General features: G+C 40.4%; 1 protein-coding gene across 3 annotated transcripts in view; it reads right to left on the bottom strand.

Annotated features, from left to right (window-relative positions):
- Window positions 1–12772, bottom strand: part of SNCAIP (synuclein alpha interacting protein) — an 86316-nt gene extending 73544 nt beyond the window's left edge. For 2 of the 3 annotated variants that reach the window (XM_013131055.3, XM_031043118.2), the window contains exon 1: window positions 12700–12772. The gene's annotated coding sequence lies outside the window, so the exon portion shown is untranslated. Of the gene's footprint in view, window positions 1–11398; window positions 11508–12699 lie in introns of those variants that run through there. The other variant, XM_031043117.2, reaches the window with a different exon arrangement.
- Between the last annotated feature and the right edge of the window lie 435 nt (window positions 12773–13207).

The raw sequence follows: 13207 nt of genomic DNA, 5'->3' as shown, positions 1-13207 counted from the left end.
TTAAAGCCAGTACTTCTTCCTTTTCTTTAATTCAGGAGGCAATTACTAAATGGCAATTGGGAGATCAGCTGACAGGACTCCTAAATTATTCAACACAATCAGTACACTGCTAATGTAAGCAAAGAGCAAGCAAAGCCTTTTGCAGCTATTCACTAATATTGTCAGATAAGAAAGAAATAACTATTTGAATACTAAGGATGTCTTGCTTTGCATTTCCACATTTATTATCAAGCCTCGTAACATACCATGAACAACTAGTCCACACAACGATGACTCGTGCTCTACAGAAAACACACAGAAAAATTAAAATTCAACCATTATACCCTGAATGGTGGCTGGAATTATAAAGCCCATGTGTCACCTAAAACCATTCTATAGTAATGTAAAACTTTACAAACATCAATAACATGTGAGAAAGTGTGTGCGAGTGTATACACTGTACTTGTATTTACTTAAGCAAAACTTCAGACACATGCAATTCTTGGAGAATTAAACATAACATCCAGGAAAGTAATGGTTACATATGAGTCCAAGTCAACTTCACAGTGACACATACAAATATGCATGATATTCTACTTTTAACAACAGTTTACTCCAGGTACAATTTGAAAAGTACTGTGCCATAAAAGTGTTCACAGCTTCTGAAGTCTTTTGGCAAAAATAAGGAATATTCAACATCTGCAGGGCTGTTGCAAGTTCATGAACTACAGAAATGAAAAAAATGCCTTCTTTTGGTAGCCTAGTTCTTGTGTAAAAATCCAAAAATAATACACCCTAGTAACAGCATCCACAAGGAACCAGACACTTGGCCCCAAAGTAAGACAGAGCAGCAAAGGGCTTATGGCAACTACCACTGCTGATGTAGGCTCCAGCACTTGTGTTAGGATGAAATCAAGCATAGCATAGCTCAGCCTTTCCAAACCATGCATTGGTTTTGGGGGAGGTAGGGAATTCTGTGTCAACATCTTTAATAAAGCAGATGTGACTCATTGCACTCTCATTTAAAATCAGAAACTGAGGTCTCTCCTTTTTCCACTGAATCAACAGCAGAAGCACTGAGCGCAGTAGCAGCGGGGCTGGGATTCTTCATAACTTTCTAGTATCAGTACAATCAGTTCAATTAAATCATAGAAGCTAAAACTGCAGTTTTGTGACACAGTGGTTTTGGTTTGTCTCAGCACCATGCAACACCCTGATTCACCTTATCTTTTGCAGTGGCACCAATTACAGAAAAATGTGGGATTAATTTGATCGGTATAACATCCCCATAATTCTTCTTAAGCTGCTTTTTTCATTCAAGAACATATTTCATTTACAAACTGTTGTTTCAATAAAACAAGTAACCTGAGATATTTTTGCTTAATGTAATTCGAATGCTGAAAGTATTTGTTAGGTCATGTCAGGTTTTGCTTCTTTTTTTTTTTAATTATTATTCTTAGGATGAGAAAAAGGCATTTTTCAAACTCTTATCTGCATCTTTCATCTTTTCATTTAAATTCTTTAACCCAAATTCAATAATCATCCATTAGAATTTCAACACCTTGTAGTCCCACAGTGGTCTGTTCAGTTACTTCTAGAAACATCCAGAGAAAGGACTAATGCCAAATGGTACACTCTAAAGTTTGTAACATTCAAATGCTGTATTTGAAGTAAAAACTTTAGAACTTGCCTCATTTACATTCGCTTGCCAAAATATATATCCTGCATCTAGTCCCATTATGAATTTTTGTATCATGTGAGCTTTAATTATAAATTCCAGGGAAAACTCCTATGTAAGTAACATTCCTTGCAAAGATCACAGCATATTCAATGTATCCACCATTTCTGTGAAGTTGATGCACTGCCCTGCTCATGTATGGAAGTCATGTTTTCTCTGCAACAAGGGCCAAACCACTTTGCTATACTGTCCTTGACCATCACCTTTTTATTTTCTCTTTTTTGACCTCTGGACAATCAACTCTACTGTCCCATCCTTTGCACACTAAATTCACTAGGGCATTCAGCAACTAACCTCTAACAAACTTTAATACTCCAAATTTTAGAGTGAAAATTTCTATTGATGCAAAGTGGGTTTTACTGACAGTCAGGATGTGGGGCACACTTCCATTTGGTATGTGAACCAGCCTTAGGCAGGGTGCACCACACAGAGCATACATCTGGAAATAGAGTGGCCATAGGCCAAAAAGCAAACCTTGAATTCAACAACTCCCTCAAAAGAACTCCATGTTACTCAGACAGCCCACTTTCATTTGAGGTTACTTGGTGAATCACCCAAATTTGACTGTATACATATATTAAAGGTATTTACTTTAAAAGCAAACTTACTATTAAAAAGCATTTAACAATTATATTGCTAATATTAACTTTTCCCATAACTAGAAATGGAACTTGACGATTAGCATCCCTGCATATATACTAATTTTGGCAAAATTTAAATGAGGAAAGGACAAAAACTTGTCAACTTTTCATATCTTATTTCCTAAACATAGCCTATGATGTTTGCAAAAATTCGTAGAAGCTAAACAGTGTAAACTACTGTAAATGCAAGCATTGTCAAAGAAGTACTTTTTATTTCAGTTAAGGCTTGGGGAAACTGAAAAATTCAGTGATGAGCAGCTGAATGATTCTTGAGAGACATCTCAAGAAAACTGAATTACATTTTTGAAACTACATGAAAGAAATAAATCACACTATATCAGAAACTACAATGTTACAAAATCTATGCATGGGGACATTAATTTGCTTGTACTGATTTTTATACAGGGTCTAGCTGAAGGATCACACTTTCACATCTTACAAAAGGATATCTACCTCATGCAGGGCACAGCCAAAGCTACTCAGAAATATCAGGTAGCAATTTCCATTTCTTGTTTTCCCCCATCCAGCAGTTAGCTAGTCTAAATCTTAAATGGTCTGTTTAAGCCTGTATGGAAAATCATTTATATCTTTATAGCTTTTTCAAGGATGCTCATCAGTATTGTCCAAGAGTTGGTGCAAGAGCTCTGGAGCTCATCTGGCCCAACACCTATGCTCAAGCAACATCAGCTAGAGCCAGTTGCCCAGGACTGCATCCAGGTGGCTTTTAAATATCTTCAAGGATGAAGACTCCACCACCTCTCTGGGTAACCTTGCCACAACTTCTCTGGCCACCTGTTCCAGTGCCTCACTACCTTCAGCCTATGCTCATGTGAAATGCTCCAATCCCTTACTCATACTTGTGTACTCGCATGCACCCCATCTGGACCCTTGGATTTATGTATGTTCAGTTTGCTGAAGTATTCCCTGTCCTGAACCCTAAGGTACATCCTCCTTGCTCCACCCCCAAAGGCCAGTCTTGTTAGTAATGGCTGAGGCAAGGAAGACATTCAGTACTACCACCTTTTCCATATCCTTTGCAACAAGTTACTCTTATAATTTCTTTACCACATTTTCGACGTGCCTTCTAGCTCCATTAGCAAATGAGCCAAGGGTATCTGTTAAACACCCTTGACCACCACACAACTTGTGAAAAAGCGGGAAGAGCGAGGACAGCACAAAGTGGCTCTCCTATTTTTTTAATTTAAAGACTATCACCTATGAGGGTACTGGAGCTATTCAGCAAAAACAATGACTCTTTTTCATAGTGAAAAATCTTTTCATAATTTTTTCATAATTGTTTTCATAGTGAGAAAGATTAGACATTGTTAGATCTCATTATTACAAAAAGATGTTGTTATTGACAATTCTGCTAATGTACTTCCCTAATATATTTTCTTCTCATTTTATAGGTGGATAAGTGAAATGAGTTTGATAATTTATTCAAGTCCATGTGGCGCTAGAAACAGGTTTAGCTAGTACGTTCCTGCATTCTTGTGCTCCATTCGGTGAACCAAGGCTGTTCTTTTTCCTCTGAAAGGTGTCAAGGTCAGACATAAGAAATAGTTGTTTTAAATAACTCTTTAAGGAAAGATGAGGGGATATTTTATTTCTTTCAGTTCAACCATTTATCTAGAAACAAAATATTTTCTTGGCAGATAAGTAAGCTGCAACATCCCACCAGGCTAAAAAGCTCAGTTTCACCTTACTCCTCTATAGCCTACCTCATGTCACAGAAATATATGCCTTGTTTGTCTATTTTGTATTCCTCTTTTATTTGACAGTACTAGGTTTTTTTTGTGAAATATTTCTGTGGAATGAAAAAATGTGCATGAATTCATCTTTTCATGTCTTAACTTCAATTTCCAAAGCATGTTTTCTCCCTCTTCTTTGTTAAATACTATGAATACCGCACAGTGAAAGAACTGGATAGTCAACAGAGCTTTTCAGACTATATCTTTAGGTAGAGATCAGTTTGCTGTTTTCTGAGGTATTGGTTGGTTGGTTGTTTTTTACAAGGTTAGGAAAGTGTCTTTCTGAATAAAAAAAAATCTCATTTGCAAGCATACTTGTCAAACTTCTCTCTTACAACATGCTACCTTAATTGAAAGCACACTTCACTGACAAAACTATAGAGCAGCTTAACAATCGATCTGACAAAGCAAAACCAACCATTATGACATCCATTAAAAAAAACAACAGCAACAAGTCAAACAATAAAAAAACCCCAAACCAACAAAAACCCCAAACAAACAAAAACAAACAAAAAAGCAAAACCCGCAGGAAATTCTCAGTAGTGCTGGGCTCTTCCTTGAAATATACAGAACATAAAACCCCATTACTTCTCTTAAAAATGCATTCAAATACTCTTAATAAAATTGAACCATTTTACCTATTACAACTACTGTCATTACAACCTTACTGTCATTGTTGATAGTTTTCACATAATTTCACAATTTATTTTTTTTTCCCACATAATTGTGCTCTAGATTCAATGCCTTCATAAAGAACATTTTAAAAATGCAAACTTTCTAACATTGCTCCATCAACCCGTTCTCTCATCTGGATTTTAACACTTGCAAAAATGTGTGGCCTGGATTTGGAGGTTCTTAAAGGCGGAGATTAGCAATCAAACTTGGAAGAGAGACTATAAAATGAATTTTTAGAGTGGATAATTGCCAGAAATGTCTCCTATACTCCATTGCCTTTTCTGTAATCCCTTACACAAGGGAATTAAACAGTGAAATAACTGGCTAAACTCTATGGAAAAGAAAACTAGATCGTACAAGTACAAAGAAAAAGGCACTCAAGCCCAGATGCAGAGCATGCACTGACAATGTTGCAGGGAAGCAGTGGGCATGAAGTCATGAATTTATGTCAGCATGTGTAGAAGCATCCATGGTAGTGCTAATCTAGACAGCACAGTTGAAAATAGCAGTGCAGACAGATGAAGGCAGACTTCAGCATGGCTTAACAATCTGCCCAAAAGGTTTGGACAGACCTCTAGTAAATCTAGGCTGGCACTTCTTCACATCACATATAGATCAAAGCTAGTACAGTCTGCATGTCCTGCAATCACACTACTCAACTACAGTATAGACACATCCAAAAACAGTGCTACCGTAGATATGTTAATCTAAGAACTGCATTTGCAAAAAAGCAAAGCCTGGGAACATACCATAAAGCATATGGGATGTGATGAGAAACATATGCTGGAGACAGTGTCCATTATGTTAAATTGCATTAGCTGAGCTAACTCCTTTCCCTACACAATATGCTTTCCTTGTACTCCTGGAGGACATGATAATGTGCTGGTTGGCTTTTCCTATGAGGATTCACAATGTCAGGTCAGATTAACCTGATCCTTCAGGTACAGTGGCTCACCCAGGTTTACACTCTAATGAAGAGGCACAGCTACACTCTAGAGGTAGCTGGAGGCAATCATGTTATGTGTAAATGGCACTTGTTCCTCTTCATAAAGTACCAATGCCAGATGCTGAAGCCCTAAATTAAGCAGGCATATTAGTTATTTACCATTTCAAGGCTAGTTTATTTCAGAAGAACATAACCAACAATGCCTTAATCCAGTACTGCTGCTACCAGTGGCAGAACCTACCGTGACTCAGAAACTCAGGAGTTGATAAAGTACTTCATATTCAGAACTTCCGCCCCTGAAATGGTGGTCTGCTGTTCAGCTGCAACATTATATCACCTATTAGCTACAAAATATAAACTACTACAGACACTGCATCCTGTTGGGGATAGCTTACTACCATTTGTCTAGCAAGTGACCGAAGGGATTTACGTGTATGTTCTTAAACTGACTGTGTAATGAATGATTCACTACAGGGAGATTTTGTGTGCATTTGCTAAATCACAACCAGAAGACAAGTCAAGAAGGAATGCAGCTCTTCAGCATGCTTAGCTGCCTTAGTGTTGACTCAGATGATTGAAGTTGTGGTAGGAATCAGATCACAGCAGCAGAGGTTACATATAGGCTAATTTACCATGGGAAAAAGCGAGCCAGTGAAATTAAGAAAGTCCTGGGTGTGGGGAAAATCCCTTGCTGTTGCATGTCTCTCTGTGGAAACCCTGAGCACGAGCACAGTTCTGCTCCGCACAGCTGTGCTCCACTTAGCTGTCCAGATCTGGGCATCTCAGCACTCAAATCACAGCTTAACCTCCAGTCATTGGGTAGTGCCTCCCCAGTTGTTTAGTTTCAGATTCATTAAGTGCTTTACTAGGGAAATGCAGAGAGGCAGTGGTTAACTCTTCCACATAGGAAGCATCATAGTAAAGAGCAGAAATGCATTTTCCACTACTCTGTTTGCTAATGCACTTCATCTGTGACCTTCAAGAACAACTATAAGGAGGTGGGTGAGAGTTTAATTGCTGTGTTCACTTTTAGAGAATGACAGCTAAATTTGCCAAGTATGGTGTGAAAAACATACCCATTAGACTGACAATATCAATGCTTTTGAAAGCATTACTGAGCAGACAAGATAACTGCTGTATCTGTGTAATACATACCAGTAGCAGATTCATGTTGCTGAATAAATAATAATCTCTCAGATTTTGGTGCTCTCAAATATCTGTTCCAAAAAATGCTCCATTGAGCTATTTGTAAACAGAGGCTTCTGAATCTAGAATTAAGAGTCAACTTATCACCAAAAGCAGTATCATTACCGTTTATCACGGATAATACATGGTACACTAACACAAACAAACATTAACAGAAACATACTAATTTAAATGCAAACACTCCAAACATTAATTTTCGGAACTGCACCATGTGCTCTGTAACAGTACATCACAAATTTGGTTCTCTTTTAACTTGCAACTATGCTTTGACAGCATTTTTCCCAAGATCTGACCTGTTCAATCGTAACAGCACCTACTGTTATCATGAGACTTTACAAGTAGTTCTTCTTTTCCTATGGAAAACTTAAAATGCCATACACAAATAACTAATGCAAAGATGCATACAGAGGAATACAAACTCAACCTACTGAAGATGATGCTATCAAATTGCTCTAAGCAAATACCGCATCAAGAATGTGTAGAAAGTATTATATTCAAAAGAACAGTGAAAAGCTGAATGCTCCTTTTTCTAACCTGTTGCTTGTTCCATGGGTACACCACCTCAGTCCATTCACATCTATGACAAGGGTGCAGATTAACTTAAACATGAACATGTTAGTCAAGTGGCCCTGGTAACCACGATTCCACAGTGAACTGAAAAGCATTGGCAGAGTTCAAGATTACAATATTTATTCCAAGTTGCTTACATTTAGCCACCATAAATCCCTTTATCTCTAGTTTAAAATCTGGTTTAGGTTAATGAAAAGAAAATAATTAATTATGTAAGTATAACTCAATTTCCTGGTGATTCCATTCTGTAACTCAAGATAAGTTTTTTTGCCCATGTCCTAGCAACAAGCACAAATATTGTGCTTTATCTACTGCTCAATGTAAGAATTTGCAAAATGTTAATATCCCAGTATTTAACAGAATTAGGACACATACCTTAAGATTCTTTGAATGTACAAGAAATTAATATTCTTAGACTGATAGAAGTGTGGGTCAGAGAATGTGACATGAAGCTTATTTGCCTTGCTAGCACTCTTCTGCTTTTGTGTACACTAAATTTCGTGGTTTATTTTGCTTTTTTTTTATTTGGTTTTTGTTTTTAAAAACATCTTGGATGGTGTATTTACAAATATTGAAATAAATCTCTCACCTTGCTGACAACTTCGATATTTAAAACCTCAAGCCAATTCAAAAGCAGTTATTGGGCTCTTCATAAATTCACTACTGTGACTCAACAGGAACTGACAGCTTCACATACAAAAGGCTGAATATTTACAGTTGTATTTTAGTAAAAGAGAACACGAGATATGTACATGCATGTATAAACATGCCAGCAGTTATATGTTACTAGTCTGAGCAGTTAAAGGTATTTCCTATTTCATAACAAAATGCCAGTCAGTATGGCCAGATCCTGCAGAACTACTACATGGGTGAATAACCAGCAGAGCAGTACAGCTTCAGATCATAATCATGCACATACCCCTGTCATGAGCATGTGAAGTACAGCCTGACTTTTACTCACAGATGTAAACATGTTTGCTAAAAAGGGGAGGGGCTGAAAGTGTTAAATTCCTAATTGGAATTTAATTTTAAATTGTGAGTTCCAGATTGATACAGTAACAATAAAACAGATGTGGGAGAGAAAGGGGAGGATTTATACACAACGGGAGGTCATGCAGTGCACCGAACTGAGTTTAAAAGATAAGTGATACAATGCCTTTTTCTCTGGTATAAACAAAGAAAAATGATGCCAACAGTTTGATTGCAAACAAGGACTGGGGAGGAATCCGAACTGAAAAGGAAATGTTTATAGCAAACCTTAGAAACATAATGCTTCATTTTAATCTGAAAAGTATATTTTAAAGCATTACTCAATAATTCTGTAAAACTTCAAATCAACTGCATTCATATTCAAAATAAGCTTTTCTAAATGCTCCTTAATGTGCTAGTAAATACAGCTAATGAAGGATGGCGCCAACAGCCGAACTGTGGCAGCTGGACTGCTCTTCCCTTTGATACCCCTAAGATCTTCAGACCTCTGAAGCACTCAGATTTTATCTTAGAAGATGAAATTACAGTTCCACCTTAGACAGGTAAACAGCAGGTTATATTTCTACCACAATAATTAATTAATTACTTTTTTTCCCCTGCAGTTAAAAACTCTCTTGGGACCTTAAATCAATAACGTATCTGATGCTTATGTTCTATTTTCTCATTTCCAATGGTTCCACTGTGAATATAAATCTAGCATACAACCACATTTGCATTTAAAGACAAATTCCCTTGAGTTTACTCTGCACCTGCTCCATGTAAGCCTATCTTCTCTGCCTCCTTTGAGAAATAGGCGGGTCTGCCAGAAAAAGAGCACAGACACAATGTTCCTCCAAGTCCTCTTACTAATTATCTAAGCTTTATTTCCTTTAGCTTAGCTATGGTCCTATGCTGACAGCATTTGAAAAGAACAACTATTTGCTCTTCTAAAATCCAATGCTTCTCAATGTCTTTTAACATACTTTTCATCTTGACAATGAACACAATAACTCTATTTTCTAAATAATATATATTAAAGCATTGGCAATTGGGCTCCTTACAAAGACTTTCACCAGAAAAAATATTAATTTTTCTTTATTTTGGTTAGCATTAATTAAATGGGTGCATAAGGAAGGAGGAGTATAATCTCATTCTGGCATTTTACCTTCAAATTTAACCTGAAATATATGTAGATTTATTCTAGCAAAATCAAAATTAAAATGGTGATCTCTTCCCCTCCTTGCTCCTGTGACCATGCTCGTGATTCATGGGTTGATTCTGCAGCTTATGCACATATTCAGAAACAGACAAGGGTGGAAACAGAACTCTGCTGCACATCCCATCTAGTCAGTGGAAATATTTATAAACCAGGTGAGGGGAAGGAACTTGCTGCATCCTACAAGGATTGTTGGAACCCCTGGTCTGTGTGCTTGTGAGGTGCAGCAACACCACTCTATGCATATATGACCACCAAACGATGCCACAACTATGACTGCCATCATCCCAGCACTGTTGCCAACATGTTTTTTGTGCTGCTGCCCTTGATGGCTGGGTCCCCCCACCAGGCTGCCTCTGGCTATGTGCTCCCCTTTCTTGCTGGCACCACATCACAGTGTGGAGGCAGAGCTACGCACATGTCTGCATTTCAGAGGGCAGAAACTAGAGCAGCTGCAGCAATGCTGTGGTGCTTTCCTCTTCCTGGTTGTAATCAGGCAAGTGTCCAAGCAGGACAGAGCTGTTATGGGCACAGAGACAACAGGGGCTGAGATGTCCCGGAAGAGGACTGTGCAAGAAGGAGAGCTGTACCAGTGCAGGCAGTATTCCACCTCAGGTACCTGTGTGATGGAGACTTCTTGCAGCTATGGAGTTTGCATGGGGATAGTTAATTGCCTGGAAGGCTGAACAATAGGGAAGCACTTTCTAATTTCATGACACTCTGCTGATGCCTTGACAAAAAATGGTTACAAAAATTTGTATTTTTGGGATTATGGTTTTCCAATAAAGAAAAAAAAATACAACAAATGGAAAGTAACCTATCGTTTATGCACAGTATTCAGAGGAGGGACTGCATCTCCAAAGGCACCACTCAGTCACCCTGTCCAGCTAGTCTTTTTGTTTTACATGCAGCTTTTCATAAACTCAGAAGCTGGCCCCAAAGAGTCACATCATACTTACCACATCACTGTCATTGAAGAAAGAACAGTATGAAAAGGTGCAGTTTCCATCTAATATAATTTGCTGTCTTCTATATGACTCCTTATCTGAAAGACTGCCCATCTCCTTATGCCAAAATGTCACCTAAAGTATTTTGAGAAATCCACACTGGATTATTTCCTCAAACAAAGAGGTTGTTTGCTGGGATTTTTTTGTTTTTTAACTGGCTACTCTCTTACAGGCTCCTCAGATTTAGAGATAACTCTCCACTGGTTCTCTGATACAGTCCTATTTTACCCACTTCTTCCAGTAAGTTACAAGCCATATTTGCTTTCTGCAGCACACTGAATCAATGACACATCAGAAAACAAAAAGACCTGAAAAATAACTGGACTGCTTTAAGATGCCATTAAGTCACTGGGTAATGTGGAACAGTCAGTCTTTGACACACAAAACCACACGAAAGAAACATAACCCATCTTACAGAGAGAGCCATTTCACACCAGGCATGGGCAATATGCCTCTATGTACCTGAAGGAATACCTAAAGCAAAAATTACTATACAAATTCAGAACTGTAACTATAGTAGTGAGACAAGTTTCTTCTTGACAGATGGACAAGTGAAATTGTTTTACTCATATGAAAATCCTTTCTCACTGTTTGAACTCTTTCCCGAGCAACCCCTCAAGCCTCCTCTCAAGATGAGGTTTCCAGCTTAAGGTACATTATCTTCAAAATATAGCTCCAGTATGGCACCAGTCATACTCACAGTACAAAGACAGAAACGGTCTTTGTAGAAGACGTGAAGAAGCCATGTTCAGCAGGCAGCCCATCAGCTAGGTGCAGAGGGTTTTAGGGTGAAGAAGCTCATGTTTATGCATAGTAGTAAGCCAATGGGTCATATCACTTATGGCTCTTTGGGAGTGCTGATAGTACATACACCTACCAAATAGAACAAGGGCAGGGCATTATGAAAGTCTGCTACAGCATACTGTGCAAGGCTTAAATATGTACACCTCAGTGTAATTCCTGGCTGCGGGATTGGAGGTTTTTGCACAAGATGCAAGGCAATTTTGATTTTCTTGTGCTAAGATTGTATATCTTCAGTCATTTAAATAGCAAAAAAAAAAAGTCTAACTATCAAGTGATTTGCTTCAGAATACATTTTTTAAAAAACTTTTTTTAGTTATCTTTTGTGGCTGAATCACTACAGTGTACAACAAAGCCATGCTTCCAAGATTTTCTATGGAAACATAGGCAGTGGGAGGTTTTTGGTGGGTTTTGGAGTGGGGTGAGGTTTTCTGAGAAGCAGTTGTGACTGATTAATCTCCCTTTAAGAGCTGTGGCTTTAAGCCAACCATTGAACGTGCCATGAGGTGATAACATTGACAATGAAGACTGAGCCTATTTAGGAGCTGGTTAGTATCCAGTACCATTAGGACATAATCCTAGGGCTCCCCTTCACATAAACTGTATTTGCTCACATGAAAACGCTCGTCTGACCCCCAGTGCTGCAAAAACCACAGTCTTGGACTGACCCAAGGCGCAGTTTTTCTACCAGACAACTTTGCGTTTGCTTCCCATAGTTACACACATGCAACTCCTACTTGACTGCTCCAGGCTTCGCCGAGCCCCGGTGGGACGGAGAGTGTGGAGAGCTGCGCCCGACAGGGACGCCGGCTCCGAGCAGAACGGGAGTATATCTTGCGCCTGATTCGGATGTCAGCCGGTTTCGTTGTGCTGTGAGGGGCTGTGCAGCGGCAGTCGCAGAACTGACATCACGTATGTGTTCAGTCTCAATAAAACCCCCGCGTTCAGCCCTGAGTTCATGCGGAAAGCACTTCCCCGGGGCGGGCTGGCGGGGGCCGGGATTCGCAGACACAGAGCCCCCTTCCTCCCGCTCCCGCCGCCTGGTGACAGGCCGGCGGGGAGAGCCTGCAGACGCGCCGGGCGCCTCCAGCGCTCCCGCACCCGCCGCAGGGAACCCCGGGCCTGTGCCTGCGCCCTCATTGCCGTCGCGTCGGAGGACAGGAACAAAGCCCCCCGCCCGCTCCACTCGCCTCATCTCACCCCTCTCCGTTCCGCTCGACCGTTCCTCGGCAGCCGCGGAGTGATGGAGACGGAGGAAGGATCCAGGTGCCGCCTCCCGGCTGACGCCCCCCGCCACTCCCCGCCGGTGCAGGGAGGGCTCCCGTTCCCCCCGCCCCGCCTCCCGTCCCTGCCCTTCCACCGGCCAGCGGCCGGCAGCAGGCTGGGAGGCGGTCCCGCAGCTCGCCCGGGCCGGAACCCGCATTCACGGCGGGGTCTGCTGCGTCACAATGTCGCCGCACTCCGCGGGTGCGGGGCGCGGGGGGCGCTGCCACGTGACCGGCGGCGGGGGCTGGACCGGCGGCGACACTCCCCGTCCAACATCACCCCATTGCCGGCGAGCCCCGCGGTGCGCCCGCCGTGGCTGTGGTGGTGATGTCCCCCCGGAGTTTGCGGCTGTACGGAGCCGTTCCCGAATTGTCGAGTGGTGCGGTAAAAATACCTGAAAATACCGAGTTTAGTCCGCACACATCTGTTTAAGATAAAAAGT

Source organism: Melopsittacus undulatus, chromosome Z (assembly GCF_012275295.1).
Source record: "Melopsittacus undulatus isolate bMelUnd1 chromosome Z, bMelUnd1.mat.Z, whole genome shotgun sequence".
Taxonomy (NCBI): Eukaryota; Metazoa; Chordata; class Aves; order Psittaciformes; family Psittaculidae; genus Melopsittacus; species Melopsittacus undulatus.
Note: the sequence above shows the minus strand (reverse complement) of the source record. Positions and strands in the feature narration are given on the sequence as shown.